Below are 9,380 nucleotides of genomic sequence, written 5' to 3' on the forward strand. Positions count from 1 at the left end.
TACTATCAACTTGCTTCAGATGTGCTTTGATAGATCCTAAGCCTATGTCTTCGTTTTCCCATTCATTAGATTTCTTCTTAAAATTATAATTACCCCATTCAGCCTCTCTCTGCATGTATACTGAGGCATCATGGGATCTCTGCCTGGCTTGGGTGAAATCTTCATCAGCCCACCATTTCTCTTTTACCACTTGCCCTTCCATCTTCAGCCCAGAGTCACTGATTAACTGGTAACTCTGCTATCTCTGTCACCCAGTATCCCCTGAGCCACAAGAGGTCAGAAAGCAAACAGGGAGCTTGCAGGGAATGGACTGGAGACAAAAAAAACCAAATGAGCAAACACAAGATGGTGGTGGAGCGGCCTGGTCGGTATAACCCCACCATTGCTCTGTGGATAGCAGTGTCACAACTTGCCATAACTGTGCCCAATGTGGGCTACATATGGTGTCTCTCCCCATGTTATTGCTATAGATATCTATTCAAATTAGATCCGCAGATTTTAAAGTAAATAAGAAAAGTTATTTTCAGTGCTGGCTGGTAGCATTTTGACTGCATAGGGTTGCAATTGTTTAACCTTGCTGTTTTCAGCACAGTAGGACTTGTGCAGCACTTATTTACGAAAGTGTGTCATCACAGCTGTGTAGAGTGCCACTGTCCCCTCACTTAACCCCCCCTCCCCTGGTATTCTCTGAAAATCTATGGTCAGGGGAAGTCTCCATTTAAGAGGACCCAAGTGTGATTGTCAGACAAGATTTAACTCCATTGCTCTTATTTAGAAATTAAGCCATACCACATGACATAAGATTCTGTATTCATGTGTTGACTCCTCTTACATATCCATTGCCAAACCTCATCACAAACACACAAATGTTTTTTTAAATGTCAGCAGCACTTGCTTCCAGTTGCAAGCAGTTTTCCTTCACTCAAAAAAACCCAACATTGTAATTTTTCCTTATCCAAAACACATTTTTCCTCTAAATTAGAATCATAAAATTATAGAGTTGGAAGAGACCACAAGGGCCATCCAGTCCAACCTTCTGCCAAGCATGAAACACAATCAAAGCATTCTTGACATATGCCTGTCAAGCCTCTGCTTAAAGACCTCCAAAGAAGGAGACTCCACCACACTTCTTGGCAGCAAATTCCACTGTCGTACAGCTCTTACTGTCAGGAAGTTCTTCCTAACGTTTAGGTGGAATCTTCTTTCTTGTAGTTTGAAATCATTGTTCCGTGTCCGCTTCTCTGGAGCAGCAGAAAACAACCTTTCACCCTCCTCTATATGACATCCTTTTATATTTTTGAACATGGCTATCATATCACCCCTTAACCTTCTCTTTACCAGGCTAAACATACCCAGCTCCCTAAGCCGTTCCTCATAAGGCATTGTTTCCAGGCTTTTGACCATTTTGGTTGCCCTCCTCTGGACACGTTCCAGCTTGTCAGTATCCTTCTTGAACTGTGGTGCCCAGAACTGTACACAGTACTCCAGGTGAGGTCTGACCAGGGCAGAATTCAGTGGTACTATTACTTCCCTTGACCTAGACGCTATACTCCTATTGATGCAGCCCAGAATTGCATTGGCTTTTTTAGCTGCTGCATCACACTGTTGACAGATGTAAAATTTGTGGTCTACCAGGACTCCTAGATCCTTTTCACATGTACTGCTCTCAAGCCAGGTGTCTCCCATCCTGTATTTGTGCCTTTCATTTTTTTTTTTTGCCCAAGTGTAGTACTTTACATTTCTCCTTGTTAAAATTCATCTTGTTTGCTTTGGCCCAGTTGTCTAATCTGTTAAGGTCATTTTGAAGTGTGATCCTGTCCTCTGGGGTATTACCCACCCCTCCCAATTTGGTGTCATCTGCAAACTTGCTCAGGATGCCTTCCAGCCCATCATCCAAGTCATTGATAAAGATGTTGAATAAGACTTGGCCCAAGACAGAACCCTGTGGCACCCCACTAGATTATAAGCATCAATTTGTTTAAAAAAAAGATTGTTTAATTTGAGCCAGGGCACATGAGAGCACATCACAATATAGTGGAAATGCATTGCTCAGTCCTGAAAATGTCAAGTAACTATCTCTGCTCAGGGGTGGAGTACATCACACCAGAGTAGCCTAATGATAATCAGCCTTTTAAGTCTGAGAGTAGGGCGAATATCTTCCAGCTTTGGGGAAGGATATGGAGTCTAGCCCTCAGACAGGGCTAGACCCCAAAGTTTTCCTTTTAGAAATTCACTGATAAAACTCATCAAATTGCAGGGGGTTGGGCTAGATGTCCCTTGGAGTGCCCCCCAACTCTACAATTGTATGATTTTAAATAGTAACACCATTCCCCTTCATTCTGCATTCAATGTACAGTATTCTGAAGTTAGGCAAGAGGAGGGCTTTGTTGGAAGCAGAACCACACACATTTTGTGGAAATACTGTGGAAAATATTCCAGAATTGCACATGGCTTAGAATCAGTCACCCTGTACCACTCAGTAGGTACTGCAGCTTTTAATGAGTGTATGCAGGAAAATGTTAATACAGAATTTGTTGCAAGTCATGCAATATTTCTCCTCACAATCCAGTTCACAAAAATAAATACAAAATGAATAAGCAGCAAAATAGATATTTACTGCAGAGACATACACTTTGCCCTCTCTCTCTCTCTCTCTCTCTCTCTCTCTCTCTCTCACACACACACACACACACACACACACACACGTGTTTTACAAATAATAATAATAATAATAATAATAATAATTTATTATTTATACCCCACCCATCTGGCTGGGTTTCCCTAGCCACTCTGGGCGGCTTTCCAACAGAAAATTGAAATAAAACAATCTATTAAACATTAAAAGCCTCCCTAAACAGGGCTGCCTTTAGATGTCTTCTAAAGGTCTGGCAGCTGTTTTTCTCTTTTACATCTGATGGGAGGACGTTCCACAGGGCGGGCACCACCACCGAGAAGGCCCTCTGCCTGGTTCCCTGCAGCTTGGCTTCTTGCAACAAGGGAACCGCCAGAAGGCCCTCGGTACTGGACCTCAGTGTCCGGGCAGAACGATGGGGGTGGAAACGCTCCTTCAGGTATACTGGACCGAGGCCATTTAGGGCTTTAAAGGTCAGCACCAACACTTTGAACTGTGCTCGGAAACGTACTGGGAGCCAATGTAGGTCTTTCAATGTGGTCTCGGCGGCCGCTCCCAGTCACCAGTCTAGCTGCCGCATTCAAAGATAATACCAAAACCAAATAAAACTCCTCAAAGCAGGAAACACTCTTTGCTGTTTCTCTGGTTACCGGAACTGGCCAAAAGCTATGAGGAGACATGGCCTTCAAGAAACAGCATGCTCAGAACAGATTATGGAGTCTCATAGGCTACCATATGATGCAGGGATAAATTTCAAGGCTTTGAAGCAGTCCTCCCTAATTTGATATAGTGGCTGGTGGTTAGCCTTTCTCACAACAGAGTGGGAGGCTGCTCAGCATGGGCTGAATGGTCCCAGGCACTTTTTTTCTGCCCAAAGACACATGGGAAGGCCATCGTTTTTTGCATAGGACTGGCTGAGTGATTCAGTGAGCTGATTGACAGAAACGCCTCCACAAGCATTTGTAAGTTCAAGGATTCTCTGAGTGGTGCAAAGAGCTGATTGGCCAGAGAACAGGATATTGGCAGAAATGCCTCCACAAGCCAATGCAAGTTCATGCAAGTACAAAATAGGGGGTGGGGGCAGGAAAGATTGTGTGTGTGTGTGTGTGTGTGTGTGATTTGGCGGGGGGATTTTTAAATTTTATTTTAAGGCTTGATACACTATTGGGAGGGCCATACCTCAGTAACCATAATGGATTACAATACTGTACTGGTTACAATATCAGACTTTTGTTTTATGAAAACGAGGAGCTTTTTAAGGCTGCTGGGAATTGTAGCTCAATGAGGGGTAAAATACAGTTCCCATAATTTATTTATTTGGGGGGGACGACACAGTGTGCTCTAAATGTATAGTGTGTTTGCAGCCTATTTGCCAATAGGCAGAATAGAGAGGTCACATTACATATAATCACTTATGAGCACCTCACCAGCCCTTGATTGCATTTTCTCTGCAGTATTGTTCCTTAAGTTTAAACTGGAGTCCAATTGTTAGCATTTGAATGAAGACTGTGTTATACTGTAATCAGCTCAAACAGCTCCTGCCGAAAACGGGTGTAGCCAGAGGCCTTTGTCTTTAGACAGCCACAGGCATTAATAGTTTCAAAACTCCTGAAAGAAACAGGCACATCACTGTAGCTGGCAAATTTGTTTTCCATGTAATTTCCTCCTCTTTCCGGGTGAAGCTTTTATGACGAAGATTATCAGTTTTCTTCCATTGTTGTGGTTGCAAGAAGCACACTAGGAAAGAGGCTAGGGTTGGGTTTTTTTGTTTTACATTTCTGCCCCTTTGTGTTTTTATGGAATTTGCATGGATGAGTAATTTTATTTTAAAAATTCTATTTTAAATTGATGTAATGTTACTAAAAGGGGCTTATTTCTGAGGACTAATTAGTGCTTTATAGTTCAGTGCTAGCTAGAATAGTTTTACTGCATAGGATGGGTCCCTGAATCTGTTTTCTGATTACTCAGATCATTGGCCCATCAAACACAATAGCACCTCTAACAGGCCTCTGGGAGGACCACCTTTCCGGGTTCAGCTACTAAGATTTTTTTTTAAAGAAAATTGGCTGGAGATACCGGGATTGAACTAGAATGTGAATTCTGGGCCCTTCTCTTAATAAAGAGACAGCCAGTGAATTCCAAGCAGGAATCTCTGGGTCTCCAAATGTTATTGGACTCCAACTCACATCAGTTTAAGCCAGCGTGATCAATGGGCATGGATGAAGGGAGGTTAGAGTTACACAAGATCTGGAAGATCACACAGTCATCTGAAGCATGGTAGCTATTGTAAAGCAGTTGGCTGAATGGTTCATCCCAAACACTGATCACTGGCAAAATCCATGTACTGCAGAGCCATTTTTAAAATGCAGTAGTTCTGTTTGCATGGACTTGCTGTGCATTTGACAAGTCATTCTTAGTAACAGCTAGCCCCAATCAAGCAAATGGCCCATCTAGTCCAGGATCCTGTTCTCATGGTAGCTAACCAGGTGCTTATGGGAAGCCTGAAAGCAGGTCCCGAGTGCAATAAAATTCTTCCCAGTTGTGATTCCCAGCAACTAGTATTCAGATGCCTCTGACAGTGGGGTTAGAACAGGCATAGGCAACCTTGGCTCTCCAGATGTTTTGGAACTACAACTCCCATGATCCCTGACCACTGGCCCTGTTAGCTAGGGATCATGGGATTTGTAGTTCCAAAACATCTGGAGAGCCAAGGTTGCCTATGCCTGGGGTAGAACATACGTAGACAGCATAGCTAGGTATCTGAAAAAGTGTGCATGCCCACGAAAGCTTATACCAAGAACAAACTTAGTTGGTCTCTAAGGTGCTACTGGACAATTTTTAATATTTTTAAATATATATTTCGACTGCGTCAGACCAACACGGCTACTTACCTGAATCTAGCTTGGAGACATTGACAACCGCATCCTCCATTAATCCTTTGAAACCATCCAAGCCGGTGGCCATTACTGCCTCCTGTGGGAGTGAGTTCCACCGTTTAACTGCGCACTATGTGAAAAGGAAATTATTTGTGGCAAATCTTTCAGACGATTGTTCTGAGCCAGATTCTACAGCACCAAAGTTGAACTGATCCACATGGCATATTATCCACAACTTGACTCTAAATTACTGCACTGCACTAAAAGGGAAGCTAGAAGCTCTGTGTAAAGACTCCTGCCATTGAAGTTATAGATCTGGTAGGTTAACCTGACGCTATTAAATTCCATAGCAAACAATAACTATAAAATGCACACACATTTTAATGACTGAAAATATGCTATTGAATCTCCATCAGGAAATGGGAATAATTGCCGTGATGAGGAAAAGAAGGCCGACTGACGTTTGGCAACAGTGCTGTTTCTTTCTAGATTTCCAAGACAGCCTACAAAAGAAAACCATAGAACAAATATAAAACAGATCGAAAACATCAGAAACAAAAGCAATTATCATTGCAAAAGTAAAAATACAAAAAAGGAGTAGATATAAAATCAGTTAAAATCCTGGGCAATTTTTTATTTTTTTAAAATGTCAAAACATGGGTCTCCGGGCCATTTATTTATGACATGAACACCTCACCTTTTCTTCAAGGAGCTCAATGTGGTGTAAATAGGTCATCTCCTCCCCATTTTATCCCCACAAGAACCCTGTGAGGTAGTTAGGCTAGGAGTGAGTGACTGGCCAAAGGTGAGCTTCAGCGCCAAGTGGGAATTCGAACCCTGGTCTCCCGGGTCCTACTCGGACACACTAACCCCTATACCACACTGGCTCCAATGCTCCATAGTCCACACAGATGTTTCAGGCCTAGCCATACCTACGTTTTGCCTTGCGGCCCTCTATTTGTGGTTGAATTAGCTCAATAATGTTAGTCAATAAATTTGTGCATGTCAAGTTCCCCAGATTCTCTACTTCATCTCAGAAAAGATGTTGAAACCTTTTAGCTTGTTAATGTTTGTGGGACTGAATAATCTCCACCCTTTTCTGTTCCTTTGGGGGATAGAACAGCTGTTTTTAGATTCAAGATAATAGAACTCCTGAGTGGGGGCTCATTAAACAGAGTTTTGCAGCCTAGTTCTGTGCATGGCATTATGACCTGTTGAGGAAATACCAGAGCCTTTCAGTGCAGCAAACATATGCAGGATCAGTGCTGCACACGAGCCACCCGGTTTCAGGGACTGCTGGCGACAGAATGCTGCCACAGCTACATTTCTAATTAGTATATTTATTTCTGTCTGGTGCTCTTGAATCTCTTTAGGTCACTTGTTTATGAAAAGACGGAGTGCCTGAGATCTACTTCACCTCTGCTATGCATTGTGCCTTCTGTTCAGTTCAGTTCTCCTTACCAAAAAGAAAGGAGGGGTTGCGAGGAGGGGGGGGGGTGTCTTCTCTTCTATATTCCTCTTCGTTCAATCCTTTGCTAGCCTCTAGCCTCTAGCTAATTGCACACCATCTCCCCCCCCCCCGTATATTTATATATATATATATATGTTTAGCGTCAGAACTAGATCAACAGCACAATTTACATAGGTCTGAAGTGGGGGATATTTGTGGGTTGACCTTGGGCCATTCATAGAGCCTCAGGCTCGCCTACTTCACAAGGTGGTTATGATGATAAAATTAGGGAGGATAACCCCATGGTGCCACTTTGATCTCCTTTGAGCGGGATGTAAATGCAATCATGCATTTTTGTGCAACAAAACAATGGACTAGAAAGCTCACTTCAGGTCTTGATGTGTGTTAAGTAAAGTAAATGGAACTTCCTCCTAAGTACAGTAAATGCATTTAGGATTAAGATCTTATTTCCATACTTCTCTGTTCTTTTTATGGAAAATTCGAAATTCTACATGGTAGCAAGTATGGTAACTATAATTCACACTCACACACATATCACGGCAAGTGAGCATGCATGAGATCGCACAAGAGAGACCGAACTCTGAGCTGGGAATAAGGACCACTAAATTCAGTCAGGCTTCTGGCTAAACAAGTATAAACTCAATCTGCATGTCTTTTCAAAATGCAGGGTGCAAGCTTTCAAGACACACTTGATCCTTTTTCAGAACCTGAGTCCCCTTTTCTCCAAAAGATTGCAAGCCTGATTTTTAATTCTAATAACTGATACAAACGTACAGATAAGTTACATTTGTTGTGAGCCGTGTTGGTCTGCTATAGTCGAAACAAAATAAAAAAATTCCTTCCAGTAGCACCTTAGAGACCAACTAAGTTTGTCATTGGTATGAGCTTTCATGTGCATGCACACTTCTTCAGATACCCATCAGGTATACGGTACTTCAGCTTTCTGAAGAAGTGTGCATGCACACGAAAACTCATACCAATGACAGATATATAGCTATAGATAGATGGCAGTGAAGGCCTAAATACCATTGATTAAAAAACCCTAGTTAAAACAAAAACTCAAAATGCATTTAATAAACAACAGTGGAAAACAATTTTGGCAGGAGGTGGTTTGAAGCAGGTGAACTTAACCCCTTTTGGCACCTGCTAATATTTCACACACAGTCTCCATGATGTATTGCAGAATTAAGGTAAAGGGACCCCTGACCATTAGGTCAAGTCGTGACTGACGCTGGGGTTGCGGCGCTCATCTTGCGTTATTGGCCGAGGGAGCCGCCGTACAGCTTCCAGGTCATGTGGCCAGCATGACAAAGCCGCTTCTGGCGAACCAGAGCAGCACACGGAAATGCCGTTTACCTTCCCGCTGTAGCGGTACCTGTATATCTGCTTGCACTTTGACGTGCTTTCGAACTGCTAGGTTGGCAGGAGCTGGGACCGAGCAACGGGAGCTCACCCCGTCATGGGGATTCGAACCGCCGACCTTCTGATCGGCAAGCCCTAGGCTCTGTGGTTTAACCCACAGTGTCACCCGCGTCCCTATTGCAGAATTAGATATGTGTTTAAGCCCCATTGCTTTCAATTGAACTTAAGGCTGCAGTCCCAAGTCTACTTACATCCTAGGAAGTCATTTGGAATTCTGTGGCACAGTAAACATTTCAAGGGGTCAGCATCACTGTGCACTAGATTGTAGCTATGGTACAATCTATGGCCCCAGCTGCTATGTCTTAGTCTTTAGTTGTTTATGAATGCATTTTTTTAAAAAAATTGATTATTTATTTATTGCATTTTTATCCCACAACAACCCTGTGAGTTAGGTAATGCTGTTTCCGCAGAAGCATTATAGTATTGCTTTTGAATCAGACAGAGCCTGTCTTCCCTAGTAACTGGAAGAAAAATCAGGAATGAACAATGCAGTCCTATGCATGTCTACTCAGAATTAAATCCAATTGCTTTAAATGCGGCTTACTCCCAGGTAAATGTGCAGAGGATTCAGTCTGCACTGTGTGAGCCTATGCATGCCTACTCAGAAGTAAGCCCCATTGATTTCAGTGGGATTTACTCATAGGTAAGTGTGTATTGGAGCTAAGGCTCCAATACTTTGGCCACCCTCATGAGAAGAGAAGACTCCCTGGAAAAGACCCTGATGTTGGGAAAGATGGAGGGCATAAGGATGATGTTAGGAAAGATGGAGGGCACAAGGAGAAGGGGACGACAGAGGACTAGATGGTTGGACAGTGTTCAACAGCCACCAACATGAGTCAAACCAAACATGAGTCTAACCAAAGGACAAAGCCTGTGGAACACCCTCCCATCAGAGGTCAGAGAGATAAACAACTACCTGACATTTAGAAAATACCTAAAGAAAATACCTGTTTAGGGAAGTTTTAAATCTGTGATATTT

The sequence above is a fragment of the Zootoca vivipara genome, chromosome 7, assembly GCF_965207765.1.
Source record: "Zootoca vivipara chromosome 7, rZooViv2.hap1.1, whole genome shotgun sequence".
NCBI classification, from domain to species: domain Eukaryota; kingdom Metazoa; phylum Chordata; class Lepidosauria; order Squamata; family Lacertidae; genus Zootoca; species Zootoca vivipara.